The sequence below is a fragment of the Myxocyprinus asiaticus genome, chromosome 32 (assembly GCF_019703515.2).
Source record: "Myxocyprinus asiaticus isolate MX2 ecotype Aquarium Trade chromosome 32, UBuf_Myxa_2, whole genome shotgun sequence".
NCBI lineage: Eukaryota > Metazoa > Chordata > Actinopteri > Cypriniformes > Catostomidae > Myxocyprinus > Myxocyprinus asiaticus.
In genome coordinates this window covers 42,892,108-42,902,558 of record NC_059375.1, presented here as the reverse complement: position 1 = coordinate 42,902,558, position 10,451 = coordinate 42,892,108, and the positions used below count along the sequence as shown (strand labels likewise).

At 37.2% G+C, this 10,451-nt stretch overlaps 1 long non-coding RNA gene across 2 annotated transcripts in view; it reads right to left on the bottom strand.

Moving 5' to 3' along the window:
* Positions 1–2,562: 2,562 nt before the first annotated feature.
* LOC127423567 (uncharacterized) overlaps positions 2,563–10,451 on the bottom strand; it is a 10,393-nt gene continuing 2,504 nt past the window's right edge. Inside the window, exons 2-4 of one of the 2 annotated variants that reach the window (XR_007894335.1) lie at positions 8,970–9,323; positions 5,374–5,925; positions 2,563–5,097 (exon numbers count right to left, since the gene is read on the bottom strand). This is a non-coding gene — a long non-coding RNA (uncharacterized LOC127423567). The remainder of the gene's footprint in view (positions 5,098–5,373; positions 5,926–8,969; positions 9,324–10,451) is intronic. The other variant, XR_007894336.1, reaches the window with a different exon arrangement.

The following is a 10,451-nucleotide window of genomic DNA, read 5'->3' as shown; positions in this document are numbered from 1 at the left end:
AAACAAGAAAAAAAATATCTAATCCAATATTTGGTGATAATGTAGCATAACGAGAGATTTATAAGCAATTTTTAATAGGCCGGTCATTTTTGACCGGGAACACCAAATTAGGTTAAACATTTCAAAACAGCACAAGGGTTAACAGTACTTTACAAAAAAACAGGACAATGGCAGCTACAGTTGACTCTTCATTACACTCCGGCCCCCTTGGTTACTGTTACAGGACGTCCCATTGGAATTAATTGGAGAATTATAGAATCAAGGCAAATGCTTATTACAGTCAACTAAAAAGAGAAAAGCCTCATATTATAGTTAATACAACTAGGGCTGGGAATCGTAAAGAATTTAACAATTCCAGTTCCGATTATTCTAAACGATTCTGGTTCAGTAGCAGTTCACGATTCTTTTGGTACTTACGAGGAAGAATTATTTGGAAATAAGAAACGTGTTTCTTATTGCATTTACTGACCACAACAGCCTGTTAAGAAATAATGACATAATTTCAGATTTCAACAGATCTGATATATAAAAAATCTGAATACGTGTCATACAATTCATGTGAACGGCATGTTTACACATCAATCCAATAACTGATTTTAACTATACATTAAATGAAAATTCTGAAACACATTTTTTTATTCATTGAAAAAATGTCAGATTATGTACAACATAAAACAGTAACAGTTCTGATTGCATTTTGAGTGATAACTTGTGTAATTGGATTAAAAAGTCATTTGTTACTGTAATCTAATTACTTTTACTCACAAAAAGTAGTGTAATGCATTACATTTTAAATTCTTGTAATCAGATTACAGTTACTGACTTTCAATGAAAGTAATTACTTTTAAGTACATTACTTGGGTTACAAATATTCCTAAAAAAAATGTATTTATGTGTAATACAATTAAAATGTGAATTCATATGTTTATCTGTACGTCTGTTTGCATTTCTCTGACAGTTGAAGGGTGTGCGACAATGAACAAGGAGAAAATAGACATTATTTGAATTTGTTGAGCAGAAAAAGGTGTTTTAGAAAGTAACTCAATTAGTAATGTGATTACTTTTTCAATTAAGTAATCAGTAATCTGATTATAATTTTAGAGGCGTTAGTAATTTGTAGTGGATTACTTTTTTAAGTAACTTACCCAATACTGCTTACATGTTAGTAAGATTCATTCAGTGCATTCATTGCTGCTGAATTGGTATTTTAGTTCGATGTTCCGTCCTCATCGGTGGACTTCACATTAGAAAACTGCAACAATTAACGGTCATGAAAAACATACGGTTCCGGTATTTTGGTAACATTTTATTTTACACTGACCTCGTAATACATATTAAATGTATTGACTATAGTAATAACAGTAAATTATGCATAATAACATTATAAAGTAACTCTAATCCAAACCCCAACCGTAACCCTAAACCTATAGTAAGTACATGTTGTTAATTAGTATTACTCATTAATTTCTTATGCAATTTCACTGGACACTATAAAATAAAGTGTAACCGGTATATTTTTTTTCAGTTGTTGGTTCTTGTATCCCAACCGTAATTACAAATAAAATCTTTAGTTAGCATAGCATCTACTACGACTTGACTCAATACGTAAATGAACGTTATTAATTTACATTTGCGAACATGCAGGTATCCTTAATGATGTTATACATTTTCAATTTGGGAATGAGGGCTGCCACAGCGAGCACTAAAAGATTTATTTAAAAATGTGGTGCCGTTTAAAACAGCCGACATTTAACTGTATTTTTGGGTAGTTTAATTAAATTCCTTTTAAAACTATGCAAACACACAGAACTTACTATAGAAAAGAGCAAAAGCTTGTCCGACAATATGACATTTCATTTGCTGATGTAGGATTGGTCAGAAACGTTTAAGGCAGGGCTTAACGAAGTGTCAATTACACCATAAATACTGCACTGGCAGCTCTTGTCTTTGGGGGTTTGCAAAGTACTGACCTGTTTTACATGAATGTATACATTTACTTTGCTGAGATATTTTAAAAGAAAAGTTTTATTTTATCATTGAAAAATTTGCAATGCACAGCTGGAACTGCTGAATTATTCTATGTGCTAATGACAAAGATCTATCGATTTTCACTGCATGTTCTCACACTGGAAACGTTTCATGCTGGTAAATCAGCAGGGTGAAAATGTGTTTAATCAGATTGTCTGTAATATATTCATGCTTGATTACCACAATAAAAGTCAACATGAAATCAAAATTGACATTTGATTCACATTCCTGGAATTATTGTGCTCTATTCAACAGTGCATTTCCAAAAAGAAGTGTTTGCCTATTAAATTGAATAGCTTGCTCTGCCTCTAAAACAACTTTTCTTTTCTGCTGATGTCACCGAGGCCGTGTAGACTATTGGTTAATATTAACAGCCATTTAGGCAATCTTTTAGCAAAAATCACCTACCTTTTTTTTCCACTTGGAAATATAATAATGGAAGTTAAGTGGGTTTTGAATGCAGTTTCATGTTTACCTTAAATTCAAGAGGTCATGTATTCATGCAAAAATAAAACATTGCACTGATGTTGTCTTAACATACATTTTATTCACACCTGGTACATATTTACATAAATATCTATTTACAGTAGTAAAAAAACAAAAACAAAACAAAAACCAAATACATGTTTCTTTCAGTTGTATAAATTAGACTTGACCCTGTCAGGTCAGAAAAATGTATTTAAATTAGGTAAATCCTAATTTGATCGACCTATAAGCACATTTAATCTATTTAACAGTTGGTTAGCAAAGAATACAATTTCATAAACCTTCTCAAAATGAGAAAAAAGAGTTCCAATGTTTCTAGGGATCCTAACATAAAGGCCCAGAATTGAGGTGGAACCCTATTATCATCGCAATAATAATAATAATAATAATAATAATGATAATAATAATAAATATAGCTGCAAGCAGCAATTCAAATCAAATCAAATCAAATCAGTTGTCAGGGTTCAAGCCTTTTAAGAACTTTCAAAGTATGCAAAAAAGGTATGTATTTGTATATGTACTTTGTAAGTTGCTGAATTTGCAAACTGGTGTTAAATATGACTCTGATGTATTGTGTTCAACGATCCTGAAACAGGATAATTGTTATGATGGTCATTTTTGTACTTTTTAACTGTTATAAAGCCACAAAGCACCCAATCTCCAAAAAGGTTTTATAAATTGTAATATTTATTTTAGGAATTATAGGCTTTTGGATACACTTGGTCAAACCCACATGATAAATGCAACCCCTAAATAAATAACTAAAGTTCAACTTTTCTTTAATAATTATTGACCTAGGGAGTCCTAGATGTAGTTCACAATAGCAGGTTACATTGGATAATATACAATAATTTACACACCATTTATACAGCCATTTTGCTGAAATTTGATTGGCTGCTGGCAGCCATGTTTTTTTTTATTTGTCTGTGTCATATTGTAAAATACAGTATGTTAGCATTTGGCCCCTACAAGAAGCATACCAATTTTCAACTTCATTGATAATACAGTTGCGGAGTTATGAGCATTTTTTAGTTGTAGCGCCCCCTATAGGTGCATCTTTTCGCGATTTTGCGAATAGTTCATAGTAGACACACACCAATTTTTGTGAGAATCGGATATGCAGCCTAGGAGTTTGAAAAAGTTGCTTTTTTAGAAAATTAGAATAGTGGAAACATTTTATAAAATGCAATAAAATGGAGATATACATTTTGTAGGTCTTGGTACAAGGAATTAGAGGAAAAAATAATTTTGAGATTATTCAACTCGGTTCCGGAGTTATTGGCAAAAAAGTAAATGTCCTTGTTATAGCGCCACCTTGAGGCCTATTTTCATAAAACTTGGTACACAGCCTCATTCTGACACTGTCTACAAATATCTCAAGTTTCGTAACAGTCGGCCATTCAGATTTGATGTTATTAGCTGCTAAAATTTAATTGGCTGTTGGCAGCCATGTTTTTTATTTGTCCAACTGATATTACAGGATATGTTAGCCTTTGGCCCCTACAAGATGCATACCAATTTTTAACGTCATTGATCATACGGTTGTGGAGTTATGGGCGTTTTTTTGTTGTAGCGCCCCCTATAGGCGTAATTTTGCGTGCATCCTCAGAATGTCCTGTTGTCTATGTGTATCTAGATTCGTAACATTTGGCCTTTTCATTTGGTAGATATTGGTCAATACGTACAAAATGGATGACGCCTGACCAATTTGTTGGCTTATATCTTCGCAACGCTTCGACGAATCAAAATTCCTTTGATAGACGTTTTGTCAGGAGGGTTCATAGTAGACACAGCCCAATTTTTGTGCAAATCGGACATACGGCCTAGGAGGAGTTAGAAAAAGTAGGTTTTTCGGATTATGCAAATTAGCGCAAACATTTTCATGAAGGAAATGAAATCGGAGATATACGTTTTGTTCGTCTTGAGCCAAGGAATCCAATGATGTAAGACACTGCGACAAACGGTTTAGGAGTTATGGGCCAAAACGGAAACATGATCACTTTAGCGCCACCTTGAGGCCGATCGGGTCGAAACTTTGGTACACTGTAGTACTCTGGGGGACTACCTTCCCTCAGAGTTTCAGCTCTCTACAACTTACGGTTTGGTCTGCATGATCAGTTTTAGGGCAGAATAATAATAAAAATAAAAATCCTTACAATTACAATAGGGTTGCAGCCCTTCGGGCTTGAACCCCTAATAAACACAGTCAAAGATCCATCTTTCACACACCACAAAAGATGTCATCGTTCTTGACTTATCCTTGCCAACATTTTCCACTGTCTTCCAGCAGTTTAGCAAGGGGAAAAAAGGCACAAAATGATCCTTTCAAGCCGCAAACTGTAAAACAAATAATTTGGTTTCAGAACTTAATGACACACAGCTGCAGTAAACAGTCATTACACTCAACAGGAGCTGAAACAGTCCAAAAACAGGGTTATGGAGCTATTGAAATGTGGAAATCAGGATTATCAAAGAGCAAAGGCCTGCGGGGGGGAGTCGGGTCCTTCACAGCACTGTGTAAAAGTTTAAAGAGTCCAGTGCCGAGCTTCATGGGAATTCCCATTATAATGCACTCAGACACACCTGCAAAAAGACAGACGGATAGAGTGGATAAATCTAGTGTTAAGAATTGAACTGATCTGATGACCCAATAAACAGAGGATGAATCTGATCAAACATCTCGACCACCAAACCTATTCTGTTGACCGATGTTTGAAACGGAAACTGTTCGCACTACCAAAATAAAAATGTTTGCACTACAAACCCTTATAAACAACATGCCAGGGTCATATTTCACATCAAAATCAGAAGAAATTATATTGTGCATAATGGCAAATCACAAGAGAAGATGAAACAAACCTTTATGGAGATCTGAATAATATCACAGGCAGGACATCCGGCTAAAACACTTTATTCACCTGCGCTCTGGCCTATAGAGACTCCACTTCTTTATTGTGTTCGATGGCGACATCAGACGACTGCAGAAAGTCACCATGGGGTCGATGACCTTCTTCGTGGTTTTATATTTTAAATGAATTATCTTCAATAAGCCACATTTCTTGACCGGGCCTGAAGAGAAATCAGAGAATCAATAACAAAAGCATTTGTTTTTTGTTTTGTTTTTTTGTGGGGATTTTTCCCCTTTTTCACCCAATTTGGAATGCCCAATTTTTAAGTCCTCGTGGTCGCGTAGTGATTCGCCTCAATCCGGGTGGCGGAGGATGAATCCCAGCAAAAATGCACTGCAGTTCACACATGTGGTTTTCTTTCTGCATTTATCTGAGATTTTCTTCTTAAGACCACGTTTCTGCAGGTAAACCAGACCAGGCTTGCACAAGTAATCCAGAAACTGAAGTTTCTCCTCTTTGGAAAGAAGAATGTGTGAACATGTGGACATGTCTTACAGATCATCTGAAATGAACACAAACATCTTCATTATAAAGACACATACACATCAGGACTATAAACAACAAGAGACTCTATTGCAGAGATCTAACCCTAACCCTAATTTATCAATTACTATTTATGAAGCAGAGTAAACTGTTACAAATCTCCATCTGTTGTAAAAATTAAAGATATGTTCATCTTTTCAGCTCTGCAGCATATTTTGGCAGCCACCTGCCAAAAGCTCACCCTAACTAATTGCAAATAGACAGACAAACATTTTACGGAAAACACACTTCACAACACACACAACAGCGCTTCCGTGTCAGTAATAAAATGATGGAGAAACAAAACAAGCCCAGATGGGATTTGTGATAGAAATCAAGTATTTTTCAGCCTTTGTAAGATGCATTTTAATTACCACAGAAGCACGTCAAATCTTAATTATCACCAAAACTCAGAACGAGACGTTTTTGTCTTCAAGCGCTTTTCATGTGGAGTTCAAACCGGCGCTTGATGCTGGCGTTGCCGCCCTGACACAAATCATGAATGCAGCTTCACGATTGCTGTAGAAAATTGGATAGCCACAGTCTGCCTGTAGATTCATATTGTGGAGGATGAGAATTTAAGAGATTTAATGTGCATCGCAATGAAAATGCAACCTATGGGGAGACTAGTTCTTTCAATTAGTCAACCTCCCACTTTTAATGTTAATGTTTAACGTTACTTGAATTGGTGCTGTTTTAGTGCATTTCTACAGTGCTGTGAAAAAGTATGTGCCCCTATCCTGATTTCTTCTCTTTTTGTGTGTATCTCATACTAAATTGTTTCAAATATTCAAACAAAATCTAACATAAAACAAAGGCAATCTGAGTAAACACAAAATACAGTTTTTATATGATAATGTTATTAATTGAAACTACATTGATAATGGGGTTCAGCTGAACTAGACACACCCAGACCTGATTACTGTCAGCCCTGTTCAATCAAATCAACACCTAAATAGAACTTTTTCAGCAGTATGAAGTTGGCTAAAAGGGCTCATCCTGTAACACACGATGCCAAGGTAAAAAGAAATTCCAGAAATGATGAGGAAAAGTTTGATTGATATATATCAGTCTGGGAAGGGTTACAAAGCTATTCAAAGGCTGGGACTCCAAAGAACCACAGTGAGAGCCATTATCTCCAAATGGAGAAAACTTGACACAGTAGTGAACCGTCCCAGAAGTGGCCGACCTTCCAAAATTCCTCCAAGAGCACAGCGACGACTCATCCAGGAAGTCACAAAAAAGCCAAGGACAACATCCAAGGAACTGCAGGCGTCTCTCGCATCAATAAAGGTCACTGTTCATGACTCCACTATCAGAAAGACACTGAACAAAAATGCCATCCATGGAAGAGCGGCGAGGTGAAAACCACTGCTAACCCAGAAGAACATTACAGCTCATCTGAATTTTGCCAAAACACACCTTGATGATCCTTAAACCTTTTGGGAGAATGTTCTGTGGACTGTCGAAAGTGGAACTGTTTGGAAGACAGGGGTCCCGTTACATCTGGCGTAAATCAAACACAGAATTCCACAAAAACAACATCATACCTACAGTCAAGCATGGTGGTGGTAGTGTGATGTGTGGGGATGCTTTGCTGCTTCAGAGTGACTTGCAATAATTGAGGGAAACATGAATTCTGCTCTCTACCATCTCTACCAAATCCTAAAGGAGAACTTCCGGTCATCAGTCCGTGAGTTGAAGCTCAAGCGCAACTGGATTATGCAGCAAGACAATGATCCAGCACATAAGAGTAAGTCCACCTCTGAATGGCTCAAAAGAAGCAAAATTAAAGTTCTGGAGTGGCCTAGTCAAAGTCCTGACTTGATCACGATTGAGATGCTGTGGCAGGACCTTAAACGGGCAGTTCATGCTCAAAAACCCTCCAATGTGGCTGAACTAAAGCAGTTCTGCAAAGAAGAACGGGCCAGAATTCCAGCACAGTGTTGTGAAAGACTGATCTCCAGATATCAGAAGCGTTTGGTTGCAGTTGTTGCTGCTTAAGTCGGCACAACCAGCTATTAAGTTTAAGGGGGCAGTTAGTTTTTCACATGGGTGATATAGGTGTTGGATAATATTTTGCAAATGACTTGTTTATCATGCTTTTCCTGCTGGGCTGCATATTTTTTTCAGGACATCTGAGACCAAACGTCGGATTATTTACCCAAGCAAGATCACAGTCGCTCATTTTGAAGAAAACAGCCTAATGTAAGAGCTGATTTAGAGTTTGCTCTTGTAGTGCTTGTAGCACATAAGACTATTTATGTATCATGGGGCTTTTTAATTTTAAATGTAAACTTCTGGCACCTTCCAGGTATGCTGAGCTGAAGACATTAAAGAGACAGTACACCCAAAAATTTAAATTCTGTCATCATTTACTCACCCTCATTCTTTGTTCTGCTTATGACAAACGAAGATTTTTAGAAGAGTATCTCAGCTCTGTAGGTCCATACAATTTAAGTCAACAGGGTCGAAAACGTTTAAGCTCCAAAAAGCACATAAAGGCAGCATACAAGTAATCTACATGACTCCAGTGGTTAAATCCATGTCTTCAGAAGTGATATGATAGGTGTGGGTGAGAAAGAGGTCAATATTTAAGTCCTTTTTTACTATAAATTCTCCTACTTGCCCAGTTGGTGGCGATATGCACGAGGAATGTGAAATTGAAAGTGGCTTTGAAAAGCTTTATAGTAAAAAAAGGATTTAAATATTTCTTACCCACACCTTTCATATCACTTCTGAAGACATGGATTAAACCACTGGAGTAGTTTGGAATACTTTTATGCTGCCTTTATGTGATTTTTGGAGCTTCAAAGTTCTGGTCACCATTCACTTGCATTGTATGGACCTACAGAGCTGAAATCTTCATTTGTGTTCTGCCAAAGAAAAAAAGTCATACACATCTGGGATGGCATGAGGGTGAGTAAATGAGAGAATTTTCATTTTTGAGGGAACTATCCCTTTAAATAGCAATACTCTCTCAACAGACAACATTTAGGCACATCCAAAGATTGAAAGACATACTCAGCACTTGCCTGCAGGATTCCGATGATGGCTTTAAAGTATCCGATATGCAAACATGGCAGTTCCAAATCTAGATAGCCGTAGTGACCGAGAAACCGCACGTTTCACATGGTCTGTCCTTCTCACTGGTGCCCTAAATGCAAAAAACAACACACATTAGACAGATGGTGAAGTCTCAGGTCTGTATTTAAAAGCATTTAATGTTCTTATTTTGCAGTCTTATCGTGCAGTGGTCCAGGACTCCATACGGCAGAGGTGTCCGACTCGTGTCCTGACTCTACAGATTCTTACTGACCACCTGAATATGAGCTTGCTGTCTCATCTGCTCCATTCATATCAAAACAGATGTGACTTCTGATTGAGAAAGAGACAGAAAATAATACTCAATTAACTCAATTTTACATGTAAAAATCACAGATTTAAAGACAGACAGACCAATAGATAGACAGCCAGACAGACTGATAGACAGACAAGACAGACAGACAGATCGTTTGATTGACAGACAGACAGAAAGACAGACAGGACAGATAGACAGACAAAAGGACAGATCGTTTGAGTGACAGACAGACAGACTGATAGCCAGAAAGACAGGCAGGATAGATAGACAGACAGACAGGATGGATAGATAGACGGACAGACAGACAGGTAGACAGACATACAAATAGACAGACAGACTGACAGACAGACAAAAGGACAGATCATTTGATTGACAGACAGACAGACAGACAGATAGATAGGTAGTCAGATAGATAGATAGACAGACAGATAGATAGACAAAAGGACAGATTGTTTGACTGACAGACAGACAGGCAGACAGGCTAGATAGACAGACAGACAGGATAGATAGACAGCACAGACAGACAGATAGTTTAATTGACAGACAGACATATTAAAGGACAGATCGTTTGATTGACAGATAGAAAGGACAGATAGAGAGGACAGACAGGATAGAGACAGACAGATTGACATACAGGATATATAGAGACAGACAGATAGATAGACAGACAGACCAATAGACAGACAAAAGGACAGATCATTTGATTGACAGATAGATAGATTGATAGACAGACAGGATAGACAAACAGACAGACAGGCAGACGGACAGATAAGACAGACAAAAGGACAGATAGTTTGACAGAGACAGAAACATAGACAAACGGACAGGTAGACAGACAGACAAAAGGACAGATTGTTTGACAGACAGACAGACACATAGATAGATAGGAAGGACAGACAGACCGATAGACAGACAGACTGACGGATATACAGACAGACAAAAGGATATATATCGTTTGACAGAGTCAGACAGATAGACAAACAGACAGACAGGCAGACGGACAGATAAGACAGACAGACGGACAGATAGACAGACAGACAAAAGGACAGATTGTTTGACAGAGACAGACACATAGATAGATAGATAGATAGATAGGAAGGACAGACAGACCGATAGACAGACAGACTGATGGATATACAGACAGA